Source organism: Neophocaena asiaeorientalis, unplaced genomic scaffold (genome assembly GCF_003031525.2).
Source record: "Neophocaena asiaeorientalis asiaeorientalis breed wild unplaced genomic scaffold, Neophocaena_asiaeorientalis_V1.1 scaffold364, whole genome shotgun sequence".
Classification (NCBI taxonomy): Eukaryota; Metazoa; Chordata; class Mammalia; order Artiodactyla; family Phocoenidae; genus Neophocaena; species Neophocaena asiaeorientalis.
Genome location: NW_020172457.1, coordinates 4,835,774 through 4,853,675, shown reverse-complemented (window position 1 = coordinate 4,853,675; position 17,902 = coordinate 4,835,774). Strand labels below are relative to the sequence as shown.

At 41.6% G+C, this 17,902-nt stretch overlaps 1 long non-coding RNA gene across 2 annotated transcripts in view; it reads right to left on the bottom strand.

Moving 5' to 3' along the window:
* LOC112394946 (uncharacterized) overlaps positions 1-17,902 on the bottom strand; it is a 234,659-nt gene that overhangs the window by 63,214 nt on the left and 153,543 nt on the right. The window contains exons 10-11 of one of the 2 annotated variants that reach the window (XR_003002255.1): positions 16,444-16,525; positions 10,924-11,033 (exon numbers count right to left, since the gene is read on the bottom strand). This is a non-coding gene — a long non-coding RNA (uncharacterized LOC112394946). The remainder of the gene's footprint in view (positions 1-10,923; positions 11,034-16,443; positions 16,526-17,902) is intronic. The other variant, XR_003002256.1, reaches the window with a different exon arrangement.

Below are 17,902 nucleotides of genomic sequence, written 5' to 3'. Positions count from 1 at the left end.
CCGTTATCCTTCCTTCGCCAAGCTAGCAATTATGATTTAAAAGAGGCATAGGATGCTATTGGTACACGTAAGAGGGGGCTCCCATCTGGTCTAGATAGGTTGAGAATGGAAACCTGTATGAAGTGACATTTTTAATAACAGTAGTAATCATTATTATCATTGTTGCAAACTTGACTGACTACTATTATGGGTCAGATAGTTTTTGGGTTTTATTTTTTAACATCTTTATTGGCGTGTAATTACTTTACAATGGTGTGTTAGTTTCTGCTGTATAACAAAGTGAATCAGCTGTACATATACGTATGTTCCCGTATCTCCTCCCTCTTGTGTCTCCCTCCCTCCCACCCTCCCTATCCCACCCCTCTAGGTGGTCACAAAGCACCTAGCTGATCTCCCCGTGCTATGCGGCTGCTTCCCACTAGTTATCTATTTTACGTTTGGTAGTGTATATACGTCCATGCCACTCTCTCACTTCAGATAGACTTTTAAAAGCACTCTCCATGCACAAATTAATTTTCACTATCAAGTGGAAATTAAATCTCATAAAGTGGAATTTTAAAGATGAGAAAATTGAGGCACAGAGAGGTCACCCAGTTCTTACCTAGTGGGGTCAGACCAGACTGTATCCTTTTCAGAATCTGCCCTGAGGGGAACCCAAACTAAGATAAGACAGGGGTGAAACTCAAGGATCAGAACATTCAGCAAAGAGCTGAGCTCTCTGAATACGGGGGTGGTAAATGGAGTAGGAATACGACAGGTAGGAGCGGATGGGGCTGGGAGGTGGGGCTGGGAGGCATGACCAGGTGAGTGGGGGAGGGTGGCAGGAACATGAAGCCCACGATCAGGAACCTTGGAGGGCAGCGGTGAGTGATGTCCAGTCGGGATTTTCATTAGGTTCTGCTGTGTGGAGGGGGAAGTAAATCTCTTCTGCGTCCCCGTGAATCCTAGTGTTTGATGATTTGTTTACGAGGACACATACTCTACAGGGCCCCGATCAAGTTGGGTACAGGGTATCACAGAATCGGGTGACAGTTAAGAAGAGAAGTGACACGATGAGGCTGCTTTTCAGAAGCATCACTCTGAACGCAGTCGGGAGAATGGATTGGGGAAGAACATCAATAAGCAGGGAGCAGGATGCTAAAAGGCAATAATTTAGGTCAAAGGTGATGGTAACTAAGACGGACACACTGGAGACAGAGTAGATGGATTTGAGAATGGCTGAGATGTGGAATTTTGACCAGATTTTGTTTCTTTGTGGATTTGGAAGATGAGGAAAGAAAAGGCGCAGTAAATCACAGGTTTCAAGCCTGGGTAACTGGGATCAGTTTGGAATGAGGCGCTGAGGCGCTAGCAAGGTATCAAGTGGGAATGTCCAGTTGGCATCTGAATGCAAAGCCTGGCGCTCAGAGGTGGATAGAAAGAACCTGCAGAGGGCAAGGAGGAGAAAAAGGCAGAGGGGCAGGGCAAGCCAGAGAGGAGAGGACATCAAACAGGCCACGGAAGATACAATGCTAAATATATCTGGCGAATGTGGCAACAGAAGGATAGGTAGACAACTATCAGCTTTGGCCAGAGCAATATCAACTTGGTCACAGGTGCAGAAGCCAGACTGGAGGAGCCCGAGGAGGCGGCAAGGGTGAGGAAATGAAGGAAGCAAATTCACACAATTCGTCCAAGAAATTTGGCCCTGGCAGGGGAAGTGAACGGAGAAGTAAGCGCAAGGGAAGGCAACATGAAGGCCGGTGGTTTTGTTTTCAATTGGTAAGCCTTGAGTAGGTCTACTCCCTCATGAGAGAAAGTCAGTGGTGGCTGGCAGGTAAAGGTCAGAGAGAGAAAGTCTCTGAGGAGGTGAGAGGGGATAAGGTCCAGAGCGTGGGCACGGGGAAGGGCTCCTCTTCCAGTGGAGCAGGAGGCAGGGAAAGCAAGGTGGGTGCAGAGGAAGTGTCGACGGGGGCCAGAACCTGAGTGAGCTCACCTTCTGGTGTCTGTTTTCTCTATGCCCGGGAGGCTGGGACAGCTACAGAGACCGAGCAGTGAGAACGAGCTCCAGGGAGAGGGCTGCCGAGAGATGACAGGGGCCTGGGGCTGCAGGGAGCAGCCACGCTCAGCAGAAAGTGACCTCCGGACATCAAGTCATGACAGCCACATGCCACCGCTCTGCGCCTCTGCGGCATTTACCAAACAACACTGGGAACATAAACAAAAACCCGACGGCACCGAGTGGACCTCGTGAGAAGCCCACCTTTCAGTACAGTAGGGTCAGGTAAGTCAGCTGTAACAACATCAGTCTTCCTCAGGCCTTAACCACGTACGGTAAAACGAAGACAGATGCTTCCAAGGCGTATGATGGCCTTCCTGTGACAATGTGTGGAAAGCTCACGCTTCAGTCTATAGTCAAACTCGGTTTGGATGTGTAACCAAAACATCATATTTCAACACCATTAACGGTGCATTAGCAACCTTCGTGTTTGGTCTGAGCTGGATTTTGCTTTCGGGCATCTCCAACCCTGCTAAATGGGCACACGGATTACAGGGAGGGTCGGACACACCCCTCCTTCCAGAGTCGTGCGGGGAAGCACGGGTGGGAAAACAGTCCTGTCACAGTCGCTTCTCCCAGACTCGGCTCTAGTTCTTGCTCTGGCCAGGAAATTGCTAGAGAAAGCAAAAACAGGGGCCAGGAACTGAGCACAGCGGTACAAGTCCAAACACAGGCTAGGGGAGGTGGTATTTCAAGTGAGCAACTGTTGTGTTTTACTTGAGCTCAGAGCCAAGTAGGAGGAGAGGAAGATGCGGACTCAAAGAATATCTTTCCCTGTAAAGTCTCTTTGTGGCAACAAAAGGAATTCTAGTAATTAGTATGAAGCACCTCTTGTATTTCCAGGGCATACGCCTCCCAAGAAGCTCAAAAGAAAAACCTTTAATTCAGTATCCTTTGCGGGGGAGAACTGAAATTAACAGTAAAACCTGACCAGTTCAATCCACTGGGGAGTGTGCTACAAATAGTGAGATATCTGGACCCTAGGAAAGTAATGTACTTTTGCTTTTTAGTTTCTTCTTTTTAAAAAGATTCCCTTTTCTTGTGCACCTTTATTATAAAAGTAATATAATATTACTACCGGCCAACAGTCCCCATGGTGCTCACTATGACTCAGGCACAGCTCTGAGCCTCCTGCCTTCCTTGAACTTGAGGAAGGCGCTCTGATTCTGCCGGTTTTAGGGAGAAGCACAGAGGGGCTGACTCCTTCACCGATGGGGACTCGCAGAGCTGGTGTTCCAACCCAGGCCGTCCAGCGTCAGAGTCCTGCGCTCAGCCACTTCCCTGCGCTGCCATACCATGAAAACACGAATTCTAATACTCGAAAATTCAGGGTGTCAAAAAGAGATAAGTGACATTTATCCTACCCCGCTAATGGAATAATGCGGTGTGTTTCCTACTCTATTCATCCTTCGGTTTTCAAATCAAGGACTCTCTGAAAAGAAGATGGTTTTTAACCATATTCAAGTAAAAACGCTAGATAAAACTGTTTACGAAAACCTTTCCAAGCAGAGATTCTACTCGTAGATAAGACTTATTTAAAGTCAGCAGATCTATTTTTTGTGTACAATATGCACAAACCAGCAAAACAATTTTTTTGTCACAAGTTTCTTTACGTTAATGAAAAATTTTCTTAAGAGTAGTTATTTTTTTGTCTGACCCACAATTAATTATAATGAGTTCCAAAATCAGTCATTTTGAATCCACGCATATCCAAGTTTTCAAATAAGAAAACTGAAGTTCAAATATTTTGTTCTCTTTGAAGCTGCCTGCAGGCTCAGGTTGGATCGCACAGATTTGATGGTATACTTACTTCTGCGCAGATAAGAACCTGACCTTCAGTGTGGGAATGCTGGAACTTTTAGAGGCCTCAGCTGGGTTAGCTTTATAAAGCAAACAAAAAATGGCCCCCGAAATGGCCCCTGCGAAGTTTCTGTTAGTGACCTTTGACGCAAATGTTCCATGATATGTAAGTTCAAGACTGCCAGTCACTTGAGGCTTATTAAGGTTGACCAGTGTGAACTGTTACTTCACAGACTTGAGTGCATGCCACATGTGGTCTGCACAAACATTCCTTAGGGTTCCTTTGAAATAGACTCACACATATATGGATAACCAATTATCAATACAGGTGCCAAAGCAATTCAATGAGGAAAGGGAAGTCTTGTCAACAAATCATGCTGGAACAACTGAAGAAACATATGCAAAAGAATGAGCCTTAACCTCTACCTTACCCAATACACAAAAATTAATCTGAGATGGATCATAGACCAGAGTACAAAAGCTAAAACTATAAGACTTCTAAAGGAAAACACAGAAGGATATCTTTACAATCTTGAAGAGGCAGATTACTTAGGAAACAAAAAGTACTGATAATATATGAGGAAATTTGATTAATTAAGTTACTTCAAAATTAAAACTTTCTGCTCATCAAAAGACATTTTTAAGAAAATGATACAGACTGGGAGAATATATCTGCACTACAAGTTTCTGACAAAGTAATTTTATTCAGAGTATACATAGGAAGAAAAACTCCTTCCTATCAATAATAATAAGGACTTCCCTGGGGGTCCAGTGGTTAAGATTCTGAGCTCCCACTGCAGGGGGCACGAGTTTGATTCCCTGGTTGGGGAAATGAGATCCCGCATGCCATGCAATCATCATCATCATCATCATCCAGTTTTTAGAAACTTATTTATTTATTTATTGGCTGTGTTGGGTCTTCATTGCTGCGCGTGGGCTACTCTTCATTGCAGTGCACGGGCTTCTCACTGCGGTGGCTTCTCTTGCTGTGGAGCAAGGGCTCTAGGCGCACGGGCTTCAGCAGTTGTGGCATGTGGGCTCTAGAGCACAGGCTCAGTAGTTGTGGCGCACGGGCTTAGCTGCTCCGTGGCATGTGGGATCTTCCAGGACCAGGGCTCGAACCCGTGTCCCCTGCATTGGCAGGCGGATTCTTAACCACTGCGCCACCAGGGAAGTCCCCATCATCCAATTTTAAAATGGCCACAAGAAAAATAAAAATGGGTAAAAGACTGAAAGAAGGTATACAAGTGGCCAATAAGAACATGTTAGTCATCAAGGAAATGCACATGAAAAATCACAAAGAGATACCACTTGCCATCCAGGAGAATGGCTAAAATTAGAAAAACCGACAATAAACAATTGTGAAGAAGGAACTGGAGCATCTGGAACACTCATCCACTGCTGGTTGGAGTATAAAATGGTATAATTATTTGGAAAATTGTTTGGAAGTTTCTTATAAAGGTAAACACAGATCTACTGTCTGGTCCAGACAGTAGACCTAAGCCTAAATCCAAAAAGGAATGAGACTGAGAGAGAGAGGACTTGTTCATAGTGGCTTAATGTTCCTAAAAGCCAAAAAGGTGAAAACGATCCAAATGTCCATCACCAGGAGAATGGATCAAAGAATTGGGTCCATTCATACAACAGAACACTACCCAGCAATAAAGGAAGGAAGAATGAACTAGGGTACACACAACAACATGAAACTGTTGTGTGAAGGAAGCCAGACACGAAATAGCGCATGCTCTGTGATCCCATTTAGATGAAGTTCAAGAACAGGAAAAAACAGTGATATAAATCAGAAAGTGTTTGCCAGTGGGGGTGGAGGCTGATTGGATGGGGCATGAGAAAACCTAGGTGAAGAAATGTTCTACGTGTTAACCAGCATTGGGTTACGTGAGTGTACTTAACACCACCAGCATTGCACCGTGGTCATCTCATTTCTTTGGGACCATCCATACAAGGTATTTCCTCCAGAGGAAAAGATAAAACTTGCTGATTTTTCTCTCATCCAACAGTAGCAGTCAACTGATATGACAGGTCCCAGAACCAGTGTGACGGTGCTCTAAATTCTCAGTCATAGTGTGCTTTTAGGCCCATCATTTTTCAGTAGACTACTGACAAGCCGCACTCAACACATTCCAAGTGGATATGGACAGAAGGGCACGTGGAACAAGCTGATGATGTTTGTTCTGGCCAATACCAGAAATAAATTACAAGCATGTTCTGGGAGCTTGCATCCTCGGAGCTCAGGACATTTCAGCACTCTCCACCTCTGTTTCTAGGGCATGGCCTCACAGGGCCTGCTCTTTGATCTAGAACAGTCCAGAGGCTCTAAACTGGTAAACAACTTACAGAATACAGAGGTCAGATACCAGAGGATGTTTACTATCCTCAATTATGTCTAAGCCATTACACAAAGGAAAATTAATATGCAACAGTACTACTTTGCAAATTCTCAAGAAAGATTTGGGGCTTCCAGTATTGTACTAGAGATCAGGATAGAGCGAGAAGATTCTGTGTTAGGTTCAATCACATGGGAGCAACCGGCCCTAACCGTGGGGACCTCTGGGGAAGATCTCCAGGGATTCGTCACAGGGAAACAGCTGCTTTTTCCAAGTAAAATGAGGGAATGGTAAGACTGGAAACATCAGTTCAGAGTTTCTTCTGAGATACAAATGGATATCCCTTGTGTGAGAGAAATTAAAGGACTAATTAGTTAATATCTGATTTTTCCCATCTTCATGGTATCTACTAGGCATTTTCAGGAACTATGGGACAAATACGAGAAAGGGATGATGAATAAGAATTTGGAGCTTTTTTTCACAAAGGAAATGGAAAGGGAGAATATGAGATGCTTCTTACAAGAACAGGGAGAAGTATGAGGGTCTATCTGCGAAGGAATAAAAGTTATAGAAACGAAGGAACAGGAGATTCTTTCCAAAATTCCTATGTCTAAGGGCAGACAAGAAATTAAAAAGTAAGCATATGCACATTTATACTTGTATTAAAGATTAGGAACAACTACCACTACTTCTATATATATATATATTTTTTTTTTTAAATGACTAAGTTGCATGTTTCACAAGATGCATCTTTTCTTCTAGCAATAAAGCTAGAAGAGTTTCTTGGGGTGTTCTGTGAGGAATGACTATAGCCTCCAGAGCTGGAAAGCATGTCTTTGTATAATAATGTCAGCTCACTGTTTCTTCCCAGCCAAGTTACTTTTTTTAAATTTTTATTGGAGTACAGCTGATTTGCAATGCTGTGTTAGTTTCTGCTGTACAGCAAAGTGAATCAGTTACACATATAATATATCCACTCTTTTTTAGATTCTTCTCCCATGTAGGTCATTATAGAGTATTGAATAGAGTTCCCTGTGCTATACAGTAGGTCCTTATTAGTTATCTATTTTACATATAGTAGTGTATGTATGTCAATTCCAATCTCCCAATTTATCCCTCCCAGCCAAGTTATTTTGAGGGTTAGTTTTTCCAAACCCCAACACCCACTGCAGTCATCACGCCCTCACTTAAACGTTTTCCTGGCTAAATGCATTTCTGACTTAATTCTTCAGAGGTGCTTCTGACAAATCAACAAATGAAAGGACTTCTCATTTGTTATGGACTGAATGTTTGTTTTCCCCCCAAATTCACATGTTGAAATCTTAATATGATGCCTTTAGGAGGTGGGGCTCTGGTGAGGTGATTAAGTCACGAAGGTGAAGCCTTCATGAATGGGATCAGCGCTCTTATAAAAGAGACCCCAGAGAGCTCTCCTGCCCCTTCTACTACGTGAGGACACAACGAGAAGACAGCTTTCTATAAACCAGCCTCCCGAACTGTGAGGAATAAATTTCCGTTGTTTATAAGCCACCCAGTCTATGGTACTTTGTTACAGAAGCCCGAACTAAGTTACCATTTCAAAATGGTGGTCAGGGCACATAAAAGATCCCATTACAGTTATACAAAAAAGTATACATACCCACCACCGTTAAAAGACTATCATGGGCCTGAGAGATTTCAACCAACATCTGGAAGCCGTAAAATGATGAAGTCCTGACGGAGGAGGCTGAGCAGAGGCAGCTCACAGCCCCAGAGGTTCTCTGAGACGGCTGCTGCTGCTAAGGCCATAACCCAGTGAAACCTCAAAGCGGCTCTAGACTCAGAAAAAGCAAGGACGGTATGGGCCAGAGATGACAAAAAGGGTAGAAAGGAGAAGATTAACTGAAAAGTCTACGTATCAACAACTGTTACTTCCGTGCCTAATTCCTATCTTTATGAGAAACAACAAACCTCACAGCCCCCCACCCAGGCAAAAACTAAAAATTAAAAAAGGGAAATGAGTCTCAAAAGAAATTAAACACAATGTCTAGTGAGAACTAAACAGCTAGTGTGGTTCTGAAAACCCCGAAGTCAAGCCCTCTTCACTCTGATACTGAGTCACTCTCCACACGAGGGCTGGCTCTGTGCCACCAGAGGGACGCAAGATGCACCCAACATAACGAGCCCTGGCAGCCTTAAGGGTACCTCATCTCTATATGAGTGAACAGTTAAGCATAAATATGCAATTAAAGAAAGCCTGCCATGTGAAAGTGGAATACCAAGATACATAACAAAAAGGCCCTGGAAGAAACAGAAAATTCAAAAGAGTGAAGATATTTCGTCAAGAACCCTCAAAACAACTTCTATGAGTGTCCCTAAAAAAATGTGAGAAGCGATAATTACATCCACATAAGAATAACAACAACCAAAAAATGCACAAGAAATAGCAATCCAAGAAAAAGGCCTACAGAATTAAAAATGTGGCCCCAAACAAGAAGTATCAGTGAGCGCTGCATGCATGTGCCTGGGTACCCTGACCTCACAGCTGTGACTCTGACGATATAATCCTGTGTCACAGACCATGCCTTACCTAAGATGCACTATATTTACAGCACACAGTCAGAAGTCTAAAATGGCACATGCAGAACATGTTCCTGGGAAGAAGACAGTGACACAAAGCTCCCTTGTTCAAAAAAATCTGAGTCTGTTTTTAACTCCTCTGCTCGTTTGCAAGATGACCTGTAAGCTTCCCTCCATACTTGTCTGTCCTTTCCTACAGGAAGGGAGAAACCAAAGGTGGTGTTTTTAGAGGGACCTAATAAAGACTCCTGGAAAGTATTAATAAGAACTAGCTTAACGTGAAGACCTCAAGATACTAAAACATATTAATGTAGTACATGTGAAATCTTCCCTGGAGATCTTCACATAGAAGATAAACATCCCTCCCATCTGGGTGATCTGCATACTGTCCTTCCTGGAACTACAGAGAGGAACTGAATCACTGGTTCAAAACCCCACTAGTCCCAAAGCTTTCTTTTTATAACCAAAAAATTCTGTAATGCCCTATTTATATTTGCTATTCTGAAATGAAATTCATTGGTAAACATTACCTGGTATACACATATTTTTAAAACATCAATATAATACCTTAAATGTAACGTAGAGCCTAAAAGCAAAACAATTTATAATGAAAACATGACATATTTCAATATGTACATAACTTTCAGGTCCCATTAACTATGTAATGAAGTAGATGCTTATCACTTACTTATAAAGAATACCTGGATTAATAGAAGTCAAATCAGAAGCTTTCCATATTAAAAGTACAGGAAAACAAAAGAGGAGAGGTACAGGTGAATGAAAATGAGTATATCCTGTGTGTATTTAAAGTATGCCAAGGTTATCTTGTGCTTTTATGTAAAATGAATTTAGGTCTAAGATCGGATAATTATAAACTAATTTTCACTGCATGAATATCCGACAGGATAGTTGAAACTCATGTGGGATACAGGGCAGTTCTTTCTGTCTTTTGCACTGTGGGACATTTAAAATCTCTGATTCAAGGCCCTTCACTGCAGAACCAAACAACGTACCAAATTTATACTATGTCCTCTAGGGGGCAGCACTGTTGCCATGAGAACCCCTGGCTGATGACCTATGGGAGTTTTCCTTCCAGCCTTCATATTCTACCACAGAGAATCGAATCTTAAAGAACAAAATCAGTAACATACCTAAGAAAAATATTAATTTAATAAGGAAAATGACTATGAAGAAATTCGTTTAGGTTTATGCCATTAACTATAGCCATATTCAACACTATTTCCTCTTTTTGAATTCAAGATAACTAGTTACTTCATATAGAATATGGAATGAAAAGCTGTTATCTCTGTGACATTTATTTAGATAGCACAAAGTGATTCTGGCTTTACAACTTTTAACTTTCAAATCTAGTTAATTAATGATGAACAGGGAGTTTTCCATAGAACTCTACTACTCTCATTTCCTCAAAACAAGAATTAATACATTCTTTCATATGTGGTCATTACAGGAAGGGGGGGAGGGAGCCATTTACTGTAAATGCCTTTCTGATGCAATTCTACCACCTCTCTCAAAGAGAAAATTCATCTAAGAAGGCTTAGTCACTTCTTCAAGAAAAATGCCACCGCACTGAATATCCACAGTCGGAACCCCCTGCGTGAGGAGAGAACTGGAGCTGGTCCCACCAGGAGTAAATGTGGGAGAGTGGCAGGGGGAGAGGTCTCACGGCTCCTTCCTCAGAACAGATTAAGCAGTATGCCTCAAAATTTGGCCTTTAACATAGGGAAAAGTCTGACACACTTGTAACATCATTGTTTCATAAATGATATGCAAACACGATCTTCCCCGCCCAACTTTTAAAGCATACTCCCTAAAAAAACATGAGACTTAAGTTATGAACTAGTAACCTACATGTAATTAGCATCTTAGCAACTAGAGTTATTTTATGTTAATTTAAATATTAATTAAATATTATTTAAAAATTTCATGCACAGAAAGAGAAATGGAATCCTATGCTTAAAAGATTTGAAAATGAAACTACATTTTGAAGAGGGTGGATTTCACATCAAAGGGAATGATGACATACAGGGTAATCCTAAAAACCAACTCAGAGGGAAAAACTTAAGACAAACAGTTCTGAGCTCTTCTCAGAGGACTAATTTTTCTAAAATCTCAAATCCACCCAAAGGAAAACAAGGAACGATTTCTCCAATCTACCCTTACCTGGATGCCCATTAATTCTTCTAACAGCCAGATGCACCCCTTGCTTCTGTGGAGGAGTCAGTGCCAAGTCCAAAGCCCAGAAGTCTCCCAAGACTCAAGGCTGTTTCCTGCTGGAGTCCGAAATCCCCGATTAGTGAAACTGCACATCGTAATATACACGTTCCGAGCAAGCTATTGGCCAAGTGAAGGCAACGAGTGTGGAAGTCTGATTTGCCACCTTTGGGGCATGCCTCTCATATCCCATCTCAGAAAGACGAAAGACACACCACGTCTGAGTGAGTCAAAACTAGACAGAGTTCGTTTTTTTCTGTAGCATTCTCCCTAACCCTACGGAAACCACCGGGAGAACAAACCACAGTGAGATAGGACTCCCTCATCAGGCAAAGTCAAGGAAGAAAGAATTATGTCGACGCTGCAATTTTAAAATAAATCTCAGGCCACTGCCAAAATTTTCTGTGTTATGCAGCTGCCTAAGAGTTACACGTAAGTATAGGCACGGTCCACATATTTTTAAGCCAAGAATTCTAAGCCATGGTTTCGGGGCTCAGAATTACCAAGAAGCGGTAAAAATTCTCAAAAGAAATTTAGTCTTTATGCTACACTGATGATCAACGAAGAATGGAGCAGTGGTGTAACTGATCTTAGAATTAGGGGTTTTCAACACGCAGCTCTTGGACCACGTGCATCAGAATGACCTAAAGTTGACTCCGAACTCTGGGGTGGAGCCCAGGGATCTGCATGTTAAGAAGCATTCCAGGTTATTTTTAAATCCTTTAAAGTTGGAAGATGATTTTTTTCCTGTCAGTGGAACTGAACAGTTGATTACAGCTGCTGCCATCTTCCCTTTCATTCAGTTATTTTGTCTTTGACTCCTGCTGAAATCAGGAGCGATAAGGGCGCTAAAGCCACCTCAGTCCTGAGGCTTTCACTCCAGGGGAGAGGAGAGCCTGCCTGGGTTCACCTGGCCTCTCCTCCCCACCACCTCTCTACCTGAGAGACAAAAGCTCAAGCTGTGGGAGCTGAAGAACACAGTACTTGGTGTTGAAGGTGAACGTTACATGAAAAGATGTTACCAGAATAAAACACGCTGCTGAAAACAAGAGGAGGGAAATGAGGAGAGAGGACACTAACGTTTACTGACTGCTCATGATTTTCCAGGCACCACATCAAGAACGTTACAGACAGTTTTCCTTGCCACAGAAGTCTCACCGAAACAAAAACAAAAAACCCTGCTTCGCAAGGGGACCCACCGGCAACGCATTCTCTACGTCAGACTTCACGTTGGCCCCGTATGCCCACCTCCACCCCCATTACCCTCTGAACATAAAGGATTTTTAAAAAGGAAACTGAGCAACACTGTCAGAAATGCACTTAAAATGATATCGTCTGTCCATATGTCTTGTTCTCGGTTCCTCCTTTATCCACCACAAGACTGTGTGAACTTGCAGAAAACTCACAGTCCTTTTCCATCAAGCTGTGCTCCACTTTAAGCAGTCAGTTCACTTCAGTCCAAAGTGCTGGGCGGCAGGGTGGCGGTGGGGAAGCACCATCATTACAACGTGCATAGAGACATGTGATTTGAACATCACCAGCGAGTATAACAATTATGTTTCACTAAATAAAAAGGGTTTACCTGTTCCTCCAACGTGCATAAAGTTTCTAAGGAAACTTTCTGGATGAGGGGAGCCCAACTTAGAAAACAGTGTGCTTACGAACAAGCTTTTCCAAGTGCCCCCCGCTGCGTCTCAGGATGACTACACACTCTGACATCCTAACACAGACAGGGCTATAAGGAAGCCGACTTGCTATCTTTAATTTTACCGTGAGTTGGTCTAGTGTATTTGGCGTTCCAACTATTTTGCCTAATAGGTAAAATCTGCATCTGTCAGAGCACCGGTTCTCAAACTGTACGTTAGCACTGGAAGCCCTCCCCCAAATGAAATCTTAGGTGAAAGCCCAATAGAGGCACCAGATGAAAGCAGAGCATCCTTGGTTGATGTGGTGGGCTACAGGATGCAAAGCCCTGCTGATCTGGGCCTGCTGACTCATCTCACCCCTCAGTGTGGCTACCGTGGCAACAATGCCAAACCCCAAGGGCTCTGTTTTATCTTTTCTCAGACCTCGATGATTTTTAAAAATGTATACTTTATTATTTTATTCTATGGATGCCTTTATGTCTCAAAGTTGGGCATATATCAAAATTGTTAAAAGCCATAAGTCCAAATGCTGCTTATTTACTACATTAAGCTTAGGAATTCTGTTGCGTATTTGGCTTGTGTGGACCCAAACAGAGAGATTATAATCTCTACCGGTATCTCTTTGTCAACAATACTCTTAGCATATCTGCAAGTTCAAGGTCATTTTATAAACACAAAATTGTGTCAAGATAATGCATCTTCAATGAATGAGAACATATTCATGATGTACAAGACCCCTTGCCATGATTTCACTTTCACCAGTGGCTTTTAGCTTGCTACCTACAGTACAGTAAGTTTCAGACTATATACTAAAACTCAAGCAAAAGAAAAATATTACCCTGAGATTAATAATGAATTTGAAGAGTTGTTTGGTAACCATTATTTTGAAAGGTATAATACCTGGTCGGCAGAGAGAACAAAGATTGAAATGCCTTCATGAAGACCCAAAACTTTAAAAATTCTACTAATAGGAAAGTGTATTAGCCTTTTCTTTTTAAACATTTTCTGACTGCTGTTAATGTGTTTCATCAGCCAAAGCCATCACATTTCAAGTGTACATGTGAGAAAGAGGCCAGAGTGAAGGGGCTGTCCTGAGTCACCTGGGACCACCAACTTGAACTGGGGAAAGGCCCCAATGTTCTTCGTTCAACTGTCCCTCTGTTTGAAAGTAGTAAACTTTTATGTACAAGAGAGTGTCATAAACACTTACATACACAGGAGTGATAAAAGTGATTTGTCATTTCAAAATCCAGGCTTAAACATATTCCTATTTTCAGAATACTCTAAATTTTCCTACGATTTCCATTTTAAGTTGTTATTGAAAATAATCACGGAAGTTACTCTACTCATACTACTCTAGTAGTACGTAGGTGATTTTAAGATAGGCAACCTTTTTCCATGAACAGAAGCATGGCTAAGAGAAATAAAGACATTAAGTAATACCTGGTTACATACCCAAAATGTACTTAACGTCAGTGGGTTAGAACTGGTGCCACTTTTCCCTTAGGATTGATGCTGCTAATGAAAGTTAGTACCCAGAGGTCATTCCACAGAAACTTATTTCACTCATAATGTATCTGTAATACAATACTATATAAATATACATATATATATACACACACACACACACACACATACACACATCTGAAATAAGATGTATACCGCAACTGTGCTGCAATACCAACAATTATATGAGGAATAAAATAAACTAAGAATGATGTTTATTTCTCTATGCAAGTGTGTAAGAAGGTATAATCAGAAGAGGATGAACCAGACTAAGACACTTAAGAGATCTGAAAGTTAATGACACTGACTATTATGCTTTATTCTACCTCCAAATATACTACGCTCTTTCCTCTTGATAATGATTACAGCCCTACTCCTGACTTATCAGCTATGACTAGTACCACTGGGGGCTCTCCAAAATCAAACAGAGGGAAGAAAGAAAAAAATCTTAGAGATTTACTTGAAATATGATAAAGATGTATGGATTTAATAACAAAGACGACGACCTAAAGGGGGATGGACAGGAAAAGAAGAGAATGTAATATTCAGACTTTCACCAAGTTCGATGGAAAAGGTGCTGGATTAGACACAGCACCTGAGCCAGGACAGCTTGGCTGCTGTGTGGAGCAGGGGCGTGGGAGGCTGACCAAAGGCAACGTGCAGTTGGTCACGTGTAAGGCCTTGTGTGGTAACCTTGGTCCGAATCTGGTTGTCAATCTTTCAAAGAAGTATCAACAGTTGTTTGGTCTGGCTGGTGGCTCAGTTGGTGAGAACAGAGAATCAGGGCTCAGCAGGGGCAGTGGCGAATGTTCAGCTTCATGGTCACAGGGCATGAGCAGCTCTAAACAGTAAGTAACCAACCATCGGTGCTGGCCGAAGACGGAACACACTGGAGACTACGGACAGCTCAGGACGCCAAGAGCTCTCAAGAGCTCTCTGTTCTACCAACAAAGTTACTTTTCTGCGTGATGTTCTTAATGCCTTATTTAACTGGGGAGGAGTGGGGCAGAGAAGTTAGGTATCACAATCTGAAAAATCTGTTACTCTTGTCATACCTAACCTTAAACACCTTCCTGAAAATGATTATTGGATCCTATCTTATAGTGATATGAGCTCTATGTATTTTTAATATTACAAATGTGCTGAAAGTGAATCGGAAATACAGTAATACTTAAAGTCCTTTTAAATGACAATACAAACTTTGCCCTTGCTAAATAGGTTGGTGGCATTTAAACATATGGCGGGGGCGGGGGCTTGTTTAAAGCTGGTGAATCCCAGCTCCACTCTCAGGGGAAGTTAGGAAAGACAATGAAAAGGAAGGGAGTATTGGTTATAATCAAAGGTATCCCCACTTTGGTTCTAGACAAGAGTCAAACAGGTTTAATGCAGTGTTCTTCAAACTGTAGGGTAATTCATTAGTGGGTTGTGAAATAATTTCAATGCATTGCAAGCAGCACTTTTACAAAAATGAAACGAGAATAAAACAGAAAACAAGAGCTCACTCAACGTAGTGTAACTATTGTTTCATAAAGTTAACTGCTTCATTTACGTGTGTTGTGTGTACTTCTTCATGATGTAAAACACAATCCTTTTCTTGAGTTCCAGGAAAGAAAATGGTTTATTAGAAAGAAGATAAAGCACCATGGTTGAGATGAGGTGGGAGGATCATGCTTGGATGTAATTTAATCAGTGCAGTGCCTACACGGCCTTATGTTGAAAACTAACCAAGTTAGTTTACAAAATGCATTTACGTTACCAATCAATAATTCTAAAGATACCAGGCAAGTCATTACTCACTCATTCACCCAGTTAAGTGTCTACTCTCCCTACATAAGGGTTATGGAGAGAGGATGAAATTTTAAAAATTAAATAGGGTCACATATTGTAACAACAGCTAACACATACTCAGCGCTTACTGTGTGTCTGATAGTGTTCTAAGCACTTTATGTATCATTAACTCATCTGATCCTCTTAATAACCCCAGAAAGGTAAATACTAATATTATCCCTGTTTTTTTTTTTGTTTTTTTTTTTTTACAAATGAAGAATCTGAGAAATTAAGTCAGTTGCCTAAGAGGCGAAGCCAGTATCTGAGCCCAAGACGTCTGGATCCAGACTCCTCACCCTTAATGTACAGAATCCCTAACAGTTAAGAGCACAATCATCCATAATTGAGAGTCCGACTGTGGCACTGGGGAAACGGGAGCCCAGGGGCAAACTTATGCCATTAACACTACTGCCCAGGCTTTGCTGTCTGTCCTCATTTCTCCTGCTATTAAAGTACAAGCCACAGTCTAGGCCAGAGGCAGGCAGCTCACCTCTTTTACACTTCAATATCCTGGATCCATTCTGAACACGATTCCCAGCAAATCAGTTCAAACTCCGTCCTTTCTTCCTTCCCTAGAAAACATGTAAGAATGCGAATGAGTAGGTCCCTACGTTTCTGTAATGAATCTAACTCTCATTTATTTAAAAGTTAAAAAGAATTCATTCTCAGGTGCTGGCACTTAAACTTTTCTATTAGCCAAACATTTCTGACACATCTTCCATGTCTTATCTCCACGAACCAGTGAATCCTGTAGCTGCAGTGAGCACTGCCAGTCTGGGTGATACAGAGCTCGTGGGGGTACCTCTTTCTTTGCACCCACTTGTGTTACTCCCCTCACTGGTTTTCAAATAAGATCCAAAGAAACTGCAGGTGTAATACACACTGTGGCAAGTGAACCATCGTGTTTCAGAAAAATATGAAAGGATTATGTACTAAAGATTTCTTTTCCTCCCGTCTACCCAGCCTTATCTTCCGGTTATATACTAAGCCCTATAGGTAGGGCCTAAACAGATAATAAAATAAGTAAAAATCAACATAATTCCTGGTAGCATGGCTACCCTTCCTCGGCTACCTCAGAACCCAAAACAGCACCATTTAAGTGCTGAGTAAACACAATATGCTTCCACGTATTGACAGGAGAAGGCAGTACTATTCCTCCTCGTATTTAATCTGAATTAAAACAGCCAGTGCAAATGAATTCTGGAACAAAAGCGAAACAACATTTAGGTCTCTGTCTGACAACTACACCCGGCCACACAATTTGAAGCCTCTCATGAAAGCATCTTGCGACAAAACAAACATCATCATCTTTCAAACGTAAAGAAGTTATAAAAAAAATTAATGCATAATGAAGCACTGCACATTGTGATGTGCAGGATTAAATTATTAGAATAATTCAGGATTCTTTCAAAATGCAGTGAAATACTCAGATAACTAAGACAAACCCTGAGGCTTCAGTGTACTGTGACAACGATTTACCACACTTTGCTACATAGACATTCTCTAAGGAGTCTGTCGAAAGTAAGGCAGTGGTTTAACACCCTTCTGAGAAACACATATGAGGTAGAGTGCTGTCAAAATAAAATTTCTAACTGAATAATAACTGTGTCAATATAATACTAGAAGCTGGAAATATGATTTTACTATTTACCACTATCACAATTTTTAGGTTAATTTTAGGTATATTTAGGTTACTTCTTTTCCAGGTCGGATTAAACTGTTTACTTCTACCAGGTATTGTGTCTAAAACCAATACTTTTCACATGGGTCACAGGGTACATTTGCTGTAGTTTAAATAAAAAGGATGAGTCAAGTATATACCAATCTAGTCAGTCAGCTTCTAAGAAAGATACACTTTTGGATAAAAGAGTGGTAAGGTCTGCACTCTACAAACATGACACTTTTGACTAGTGGTGTTACACATGGGGATTTTTTTTTTTTTTTTTTTT